The 10,168-nt window shown below is 40.1% G+C and overlaps 1 protein-coding gene across 1 annotated transcript in view; it reads left to right on the top strand.

The window, feature by feature from the left end:
- Positions 1-388: 388 nt before the first annotated feature.
- The window catches only part of TMEM108 (transmembrane protein 108), a 152,290-nt gene continuing 142,510 nt past the window's right edge, over positions 389-10,168 (top strand). The window contains exon 1 of the mRNA XM_018555947.1: positions 389-426. The gene's annotated coding sequence lies outside the window, so the exon portion shown is untranslated. The remainder of the gene's footprint in view (positions 427-10,168) is intronic.

Here is a 10,168-nt window from a genome sequence, read left to right as displayed (position 1 = left end):
CCATGGAATAAACTTTAGTTCTTGGGTTTAGATAGGCTTTAACACTGTCACAAGGGATCTAAGTCACTTGATTTAAGTGTCAGCAGATGCCACTCATCACTGGCAAGCCACTGCATCTTGTAAGCTAGTACAAACAAACGGGGGCGACAAATAGCTCTGCTCCCATATGTACCAGTGTCAGCTCTCAGCGTCTCCCTGGAATGCTGGATAGCCAGGCGCTGCTGTGCGCACTGATTGGCCGAGCGGGCGCTGTGATTCATTCCAGTCAGCCGGAGCCATTGGTCTCCCTAGTAGCAGACTCTGCCGGGGGAGGCTGAGCACACAATTGAGATTGATACGTACTGGGGAAACGGCACCGACATCGCATATGCACCGGGGCTGCCGCTGCCTGCATGCAGCTTGGACATCCAGCGCTCCTTATGCAAGGTAAGATTTTCAGATTGATTTTATATGATTGCGTTTGCTGTACAGAACTTCGTAGCTGTATCCGCAGGATGAGCTGTGCACTTGTTAATTCACGATCTGTTGTGCGATAGGCATTCATCTACACTGGCATTAATAGCTCTTCTATATGTAAAAGCATCGTATCAATGCTTGCACTGACAATAGATGGAGGATCATTGATTTAGCAGTCATGGACATGGTCTGGAATTTCTGGCAAGCCAATAAAATGTAATATAGTTAAGCTAGGACTTTAATTCATGCATGTTTCAAATTAAGTAAGTGGATGGATGGTTGTATTTGCTAAAGCGGCTATACATACACAGAGAAATGCAACAATGGTATTTTATGAATGTGCGTTAGACCCCTGTGTAACTCTTTCTGTGCATGCAAGGCCCTCTGAGACTTGCTCCCAATATTGATCAGCTGTGTGGAACTTCTATGGAGAGCAATGGTGCCTGCTGCTGGCACATGACAATTCATCCTTTCTAATAATCTGGAGATGATAGTGCGTGAAGTATTTGTTACTATTGTGACAGCAGCGCAACTGGATAACATTTGGTCACACGGCAGAATAAACTGGATAACACTGACACTCATCTCCCTGCATCTTGTCCATGTGTTGTGGGAACAGATGTTACATCTTGGAAGCTGATCTCTTAAATTAACCAAGATAAATTCTTGTAATCCCAAAGCCAGATCATAATCGGACACATTCATTGCTTGCAGCTTGGTGCAGTGAAAAAAAAAATACTTATCTTGTAAGTAGGCCAAGATAACTGAATAGATTGCAGAATTTAGGTTTGGCAAATGCCATTTCTTGCCAAGGGAACACAGGGTACCAAAGAAGGGTTGTCTCCCCAGGCTGCTAAGGGGTTAATGATTGCTTTAAAGCGTTTCATTTGCAGCCTTTGATTAATGATAATATTGTAATGTCTAAATATATTGGCTTCTGTGAGAAAATGGAGGTGTGGTTATAGTGCTCTTGGCAGAAAAGGAAAGGACCGGTTAAGCACAGGCAGTATTGAAGCTGCGGAGAAGATTCAGCACAGGGGCTATGGACAGCTCCTTTCTGTCACTTGTCAGAGGACCTCTACAATGTGGAGGACTCGGGGACAGATGTACAGTCATGGATCTTATTGACTCAAAGCGATGCGCAGAGAACTGGCCTGTGTTACCTAGGTGATTTCTGGTAATTTGAAAGCCAAATTGAAGGAGACTGGAATTGGAATTGAAAAACATGCCACTGCCATTTACAAGAGGCGCTGTAAAGAATATCTCAGAAGGGCCACAATAAGGAGTTCTGCATTGTAAAGTGCGAATCAACATGTGATCACAGCAACCCAAGGACATGCTGATTTAAATGCCTACGTGACCTTGGGAATACCAGGGCATGCATTTGTCCAGGGCACCTAAAATTTAAATGACTTACTGTCCTGTAGAGGTATATGTCAAATAAAATGAACATTTCATTTTCTGCCTGTCAATAGCATTCCTATTCAATGTACTTATTGTGTTAGAAATCACTATAGTACAAAATAATATATAGGCAGCCATTAGCCATAGTTGGTTGCCATGAAATGAAGGTTGCATGGTGTTCATTTAGTAGGCCTTTTGTTTTATTTAGAGACGTGTTTCACATATATTGGCAGCGTGTGAGAGAATTATCCATTTATTTCTTTGCTTCTGTATGTCTTCCTGCTTCTTTAGCATGGCAGTTGATCGGCTATACACATGCATGTTGGGGGAATACAACTGGTTGGAGATAATGAAGCTGGTTCACTAAAGGAGTTGAGAATCTTTACACAATAAATTGTGTGAATATTCACCTAATTTATCCAATAATGTGAAAAGCAATTTCCTATTTGCTCATTTCATCCGCACGTCATTGGATATTCAAAGTGAACAGAAATTTGCTTATCACATGATGACATGGATAATTGAAGTGAATATTTACACAATGTATTGTGTTAAGATTCTAAGCTCATTTAGGCTGGGCTCACACCTAGGCGTATTGAATATGCGCGTTTGCCGCGATTCACGGTAAAAAAACGCGTGACAAACACGCGTTTACGAGGGCTACCTGGCTGTATCCCAATGGATACGCATGGCAAATACGCCCCAAAGAAGCTCCTGTACTTCTTTGGGAGTAGGGCGTTTTGCAGCGCGTTTTGCAGCGCGTTCCTACGCGCTGTAAAACGCCCAGATGGGAACCATGCCCATAGGCAATCATTGGTTTTCACATGTTGAGCGTTTTACAGAGCGTAGGAACGCGCTGTAAAACACCCAGGTGTGAACCAGACCTTAGTAAACTAGACTTACTAGGTTCATTCTGTTCTTTAAAACTTGTCTAAAATATACCCAAAGCTATTTGTTGTAAGTCATTTAAACTATTCCCTGCTCAATGAACTGCCAGAGTTATAAAAGGTAGACATTAGAGCAAGTATAATGGCATACCAATGTACTATACCCATGAAGACATACCTGGTAACCTGTGTAACCTTCTAGTCCAATCCAAATACTTTGACAACCTACCACCGCTGTTTCTACACTTCACTATATTTTGTTGCTGTTGTTACTTACGTGTAGAGTTTGTTTGACATAGTGTAGAATCCACTCAAGTATAGCAAGGGATAGCAACAACCAGCCTAGAGATTCAATAAAAATCTTAAAGTGACACAAAACACAGGAGTTAAATCTTAGAAATACATTCAAGTACCATAACTATTAAGACAAAGGTAGCTCATGTGTGTATCACTCAGCTGTAGATCTCCAAATCATCTCTGAATGTGTGCTGACACTGTCCTTTCTTCTGGAGGATGGTTACTTTTGTTCCGCATGGTCCCTGTGTGTGTTGTAAAGTAGTTGCCGCTCTGATCTGTGATGAACGTCAATCTCAATACAAATTAGTAAACTAAATGTGAAATTGTAATCCATCACGGGAGTGAGTTTGGGGCAGTGGCTACTTTACAACACACACAGGGTCCATGGGGAACAAAAGTAGCCACCCTCCAGAAGGAAGGACAGTGTCGGCACCAATTCAGAGATGATTTGAGGATCCGCAGCTGAGTGATACACAAATACGATACATTTTTGTTAATAGTTATGGTACTTGAATGCATTTTTCGGGTTTGATTTCTGAGTTTAGTATGGCTTTAAGAGTCTCATCACATCACATTATTTGGCAAATTTCCTTTAAAGATGTTGCTTATGCAAAATATAAAAACATTATTGGTGGTTTGCAAAGCTAGTCATGGGCAGCGATATATATTTTAACAATCCGCACAGCTCTTTACTCTTGTGAATCGCACAACATATAGTATCCTTCTAGCCTTGCACCAGAAATAATGAAATGAAACAAACTGACAGGCCAGACAAAGGGGAAGCTGCTGAATATACTGCTGTCTATGAAGAGAGGTGAATAGCACAAGTAATATCCAGTAATCTGTGAGCAGAGGTGAGTTTCTTTAAACTACTCTAGGATCAATCTTATTATGAGTTTTTATTCCTTCATTGTTCCTCAACATAAATGCAGTATAAAGCATTGAAGAAAAACAGTCAATCCCAGCTCCTCTGTACTTTATTTTAATTCTCAAACAGTGGAAGATCCACAGTAGGCATACATTTGATTTCTGGATGAAACATATAAGCCTATAAAATCTTTAAAATATGGAATGTGGACATTTATATACCTCTTTTCTTGTGAGAATGGGCATACCCTGTCCCAAATTTTCTTTTTTGTAATGAGAATCTAACATGTACTTATACGAACAAAACTTAGCCAATGCCTGACCCTGTCACCAAAGATTTCCCTCTCTAAACACCATGTAAGTATAACTATGTAGTCATTTTGGGGCGTTTAATTCCCTGAAATCCTTTGCAGACGTAAAGTTTAACCAACAGTACCAAAGAAATTGTCATATTGACTCCAAGAGCTGATATGTGCGTTGTTTTACAATAATTAATTAATCTTACTGTACCATTCCACCACCATAGAAGCCCTAGTGGTTTTGCATAAACAAGGCATGAGGCACTGAACCACATTCAGAAGGTGACTTTTTGTATCATTTAGTAGATTTAGGTGTCTCATTGAACAGCATTGCCAGAGGGGTATTAAGAAGTGCTAGTTCAGAACATCAGACACGGTGCTCCAGAATGGTTTAATTACTGGACTTTCCCACCAAAGGTGGAGAAAGATCCCCCTCTGCCCACACCTCCTTCTACAGGTATCCGAGACACCTGGATATGTAACCGCTAAAAAAGTTAGCACCTTGTACCACCTTGAATAGAATTTAAAGCATATCTCCTGTATTTTAGAGCTCAAAGCAGATACCAGTTGTGCTATTTAAAGCTGACCTGTACCCTTATCTTTAACAACAGACACAGCTTTAAAAATGTTTAGTAATGACAATCTAATTGCAGGCTTTGTATTCTTAGCATACCTTAGTTCTCTTTTCTTCCCCAGTCTTCTGACAGTGGCCATATTTACTAGATTTCCATTTACTTCCTTGCACTCGGGCACATGTGATTAGACATGTGACTAGGAAATGTGACCATGCACATCATCTCAGGAAAATACCTTTCCCTGAGAACCTGTGAGATTACAGATGAGATTTCCCAGCAATGCTCTGCTGATAATAAGGCAATCCTAGTGTGCATTGCTTTGCCAAACCTAAATCATTTTGCCATTTCAAAGCAGGAAGTGAATGCTCTACAAGTGTAAGTATTTCAAAATCACAGCATTTTACACCTGACATGTCTATGTTATTATTACTCATCATGCATAGAGTGATGTATTAGTAGAATTTGATTTTTGAGCGTAAAGGTCCGCTTTAAGCTTTTTGCCCTCTGTCAAAGTAACTCCAAGATCTCTCTCCTCTTGCAACTCTGACCCAAGAAGCATTTTTTTAGGTAGACAACAAGGGAAGCCATGCCATAGTTCATGCTGTGGGAGAAAGTGTGGGAATGTGTTTACGATTGGTTTCAAAAGGCAAAGACTTTTACGACAAAATCTGCTGCCTTAGACAAGCAAGCTTTAAATTGCAGGGTGAATTAACTACCTGGCATTGGCATACCAATAGAAACATGGACTGTTTGCCCAGTCAAAGAAAATAGGCTGTGGCCATTATAACTAGGGGCGATATACCGTACTTTCAGAATGCAATTGGCCCAACTATAAATATAGCATTTGTTTTTAGCCTTGTTCTACTACTAGAGAGGCATTCCAAGATTTATGGTCACTTTGTATGCGTCTGGATTTAGTTAAATGTCTTTCTCACAGTATTTATGCAGTCCAGGTAATTTAATCTAGGACAGCACCTGCACCTATGTGTTACAGTTTTGGATGATTAATATATTTGTACCTTCACCAACAAAGTATATCTCTAGTCTTTTTTTCCCTACTATTTTTGAATCATGCTGAACAAACACCTGTTTTATTTTACTCTGTTTACTTCTTGATTTATGCAGAAACTCCTAATAGTGTCACTTTGTTGCCATGGCAAATGCAAGCTGTCATCCCAACCACATATTTCATTTTACTTTGATGTTCCTCCAGAAGTATAGCTATCTTAAAGGTTTCTAAATGTACTGAGTTGATATTTCTGCTTATTAAAATAGTGTTGATCATAACGGCAGTCAGAATTGTCACAGCAGTCAATGTTTGTCACTGGTTTTAATCGTTTATGCATTTTACACTAATTCGTTAAATATGGTTTATTTGAACACATATTAGGTTGAGTGTTAAATATTTTTGAACTGAAAAATGAAGATTTTCTATGTTGTGGGGAACATCTAGAAATGTAAATGGTGTCTAAACAGTACCCTAATAAATGAACCTTTTGTTTGGAATTCCTTCATAAAAATACCAGTGTATTGTCTGGGATATGAGTGTGCCTAGGTACTCCTGTCTCTACAGCCTCATAGCTGTATATGTGCATTGGGAAAGCTAAGGCTCTGCTGCCTCTGACAGTGAGATTTGGTGATGTCAGTGCTGTGCTGGTCACTGTTCTCCTTGCTGGAGGCTCAGTCATGAGGAAGTAAAATCCTGCATTCACCAATATTGCCACCTTCACACAGAGACAAACTGCAGAACAAGACATTGTAAGTCAGTAATGAGGAAAATATCATCTGCTGGGAGAGCACGGCCAACACTGGTGATCAGTCATTTGCCCTCTGCCTGTCTATTCATGGGTACAACTTCACAACTTCAGTCCCTTTTTAAGTGAATATTATTGATAGTCTCCTACTTTATTGCCATTACACATATATATCAGTGGCGGATCCAGGGGGGGGGGGGGGGCAACGGGCAAATTCCGCCCGAGATAGAGCTGCTCCTTGCCTCTCCCACCCCCGGTAGTAGTGACAGGAGTACATGCCGGGACACACAGCTGTCACTGTCAAAGACTTTACTGTGAGTCAGTGTAAAAAATCGGCACACTACAAGTACTGTGCTGGTTTTTTACACTGAACCGCAGTAAACTCTTTCCCTTTCGCCGGTTTCCAGCCTGCACGCAGCAGGTGCCCATGTGAAAGGGGCCTTAGTGAAGTTGTTCTTTACTGCATCTTTCCAAACCCTTTAGTGTAACTCACATAGCAGAGTACCTACTTTTAACGCCCCCCAGATCTTCACTGTGTGTTACAACAACTGTTGGGCACGTCCAGTTCCGACTGTGCATGCCTATGGCTCTGTCTCTACACTGGATGGTTGGAGGCCACCATGATTGCAGACCAGTCATTAGATAGTCTGCACAGTGAGGACCTTAGGGTTTAGAAAAGCCTAAACTGTGCATGTGAGTAGCAAAGTTGGTTAATCCATTTGAGGTCCCACGTGAGAGACAGATAGTGAAGGGGTTAAGTAGTTATAATTGTGAAATAACGATATAGACACACAAGTGTTCTATTGCATCTTTTCTGCAGTATGTTTGATCTGCTCACATGCTCTCTAGGTGGAATAGCTCTAGGTGATGATTTTATAAGAACCAGACACTTTTCAGAGGTCTCAGAGCTGCCAGTGGAAATGTTTCCAGTTTACAGTATATTAGTGCTCTCTTTCAAAGTCATTAAAAATTGCCTTTGGGGAGAGCACTTGTTATTTCGGTAGCAGTCTTCTTACACTGCATTCATAAAACATTCTTTAGCAGTATACGAAAAGGGAAAGGGGTACAAATATTTCAGAATGCTATAACTACAGCATACACTTATACTGTGTGATCATTTTATGGTCCTTATTATCACTGGCATTTGATTGCACACTTTATATTTGCTCAGCTGTTTTATTAGTTACGTTCAATTTACAAAAATGGTTAGTTTAATATTAAAATGTTTAATGATGCTGGTGAAAACATGTATCATATTTTTAAACTTATTGTGAATACATTAAAAGAGCATTGAGCCTTGTGACCATTTACAGATAAAGGTGTCATGTCCTGCAGGATACAGATCATCACTCGAGTAATCAGCTGTACTTAATGTGTTATTAAAGTCAAAAGGTTTTTAATCTATTTCAAATCCTGATTAAAGCACTTACAATGGATGCTGCCCCTTAATGTTTAAATGTTTTAGTTTCCTGCAGAATCAGCTGGTCCCCTGAGCACTGGCCCTCATATGCTGTTTTAGGGTGACTCCTTTCCCTAGCGGGGTCCTATGGCACCACTCTTGAGTTTGCCAGTAAGCTGTCTGTGTCTCCACAAGCACACATGTATATGGATGTCCTACCGCACTCCTTACCGGATATCCCAATGGAAAACGGGTGCTGTAATGACCATGGATGGGCCGCTTGAATAGGAATGTGAACATAACATCACCAGCACACCACGGTAAAGTGTCCCAAAAAATTCTGAATTAAATGATGCATACTTCATTAGGCTCAAAATGACATCATTTTGAGCCTAATGAAGGGAACTTGCGCTTTGCAAGTGACAATATGTGTCAACTTATTCAGACTATTTTGAACACTATACTATGGTGTGCTGGTGACATTATGTTCACATTCCACAAACATACAGGCACAGCCACACAAGCCACTCACCTGCTCCCCTCTCCTCCCTTCTCTAAACTAGTAGATAGACAGCTTCTAGAGACTGCACTCTGCCTTGTGATCTTGTACTACAGGAAGTTCAGGGAAGTAGAGCTAAAAAAACTTGGAGCCAACTGTTTGGAAACATGATGACTGAAAGTGCATAGACAAAAATGTAAAGAAATACTTTGCTGGGCAAGGTATATTTGTTTGATCTGGGTTCATCATTGTAAAAAAAAGTTTCAAAAGTCTAATACTACTTTAAATTCTTCCTGCATGTTGGCATGCAAGCAGAACAAAGAGTCTAGATTTGAGTTAGAATCTCTGTCAGATTTTTATTGATATCTCTTGTCAATAAATCAATCAGGTCTCTTGGACAGAACAATGACACAGAAAACAATAATGATAAAGATTCTAACTGTTCCCCACACTATTCAAATCTAACAGAAACATTTTACGTGGTGGTTCACTCTACATAAGGCAGGCTGTGGAAGTGTCTGCATAAAGAGTTGAAGTGATTAAAAAAGGAGCAAAGGAAGGGATGCCAATACATATCAGAAGATTCTCCTATGTGCAACTCTGTTACTAAAGAAGTCTAGCCAAAACTGTTTACGTCTGCATAGAGGAGGGTAAGAACCCTAACAGGGCTATTCACAAAAGGGTGAAGAGTTTGGAGAAGGCAGGAGAAGTGAACAATCTAGGACAACATAGCTGAACTGGAAAGTGAGCTGAATTGGGGAATTTTTCCAAATCAGCTATTTTGGCCTAGATTGTTCACTTCTCCTGCCTTCTCCAAACTCCTTACCCTTTTGTGAATAACCATGTAAATGTTTCATTGCTATCTTTCTTTTACATTATTTTAGCAGTCAGATACTTATGTGTTTGGAGGTTTTTTTTCTAGAAAATAAAAAATTGTGTAATTTTGTATGTAAATCTTGGCAGTTACTTTGTGTAGTGATAGTTATTTTTAGTTATTGTATTTTTTTCTGTCTGTGTCTCCATTAGGGGGAGGTTGCTTCATTTCCTGTTCCTTGTTAAACAAGTCATTGGAACAGGAAATTAAATAATAAGGCTCTGAGGTCTACCAACTGACACATGTGAGATGCCATGTCTGACATGGGAGATGTTGAGGCTGATTTGCTGATGAAGTTGAGACTCTTTACTCATAAATGTGTGCAAATATCCACATTAATTATCCAAATGTGTGAAATACATCTGCACATGATTGGGTTGTCAAAGTGAACCGAAAATTTGCTTTTCACATAATTGAATAATAGAGGTAAATATTCACATCATTTTTTGAGTAAAGATTCTCAACTCGTTTAGCAAATTGGCCTCAATATCTCCCATGTCAGGCACAGTTTAGACACGTGTCAGTTGTTAGACCTCAGATTAACTACTTTGAACACCCAATCATATGCTAGCAAAAAGGTATAAAGCCTCTACTATTTAAGGCTAGGTTCACAGCAGTACTACACCGCACAACACCTGGGGCGCGATAATGTGCTAGTGTACACAGCGATTGCCGTGCGACCCCATTGATTTCAATGGGGTGACATCCACACGGCAATCGCTAAAAACCCACAGCGCTATCGGTTCACACCTTGGCGACTTCTGACCGCGTGGCAATCGTGCACAGGGTGAAACATAGCCTTAGTAAATCAACAAAAATTTTACTTTGCAAAGTATATGCTAGTAAATAAAGTAACC

The sequence above is a fragment of the Nanorana parkeri genome, unplaced genomic scaffold, assembly GCF_000935625.1.
Source record: "Nanorana parkeri isolate BGI_ZX_2015 unplaced genomic scaffold, ASM93562v1 scaffold219, whole genome shotgun sequence".
NCBI lineage: Eukaryota > Metazoa > Chordata > Amphibia > Anura > Dicroglossidae > Nanorana > Nanorana parkeri.
Note: the sequence above shows the minus strand (reverse complement) of the source record. Positions and strands in the feature narration are given on the sequence as shown.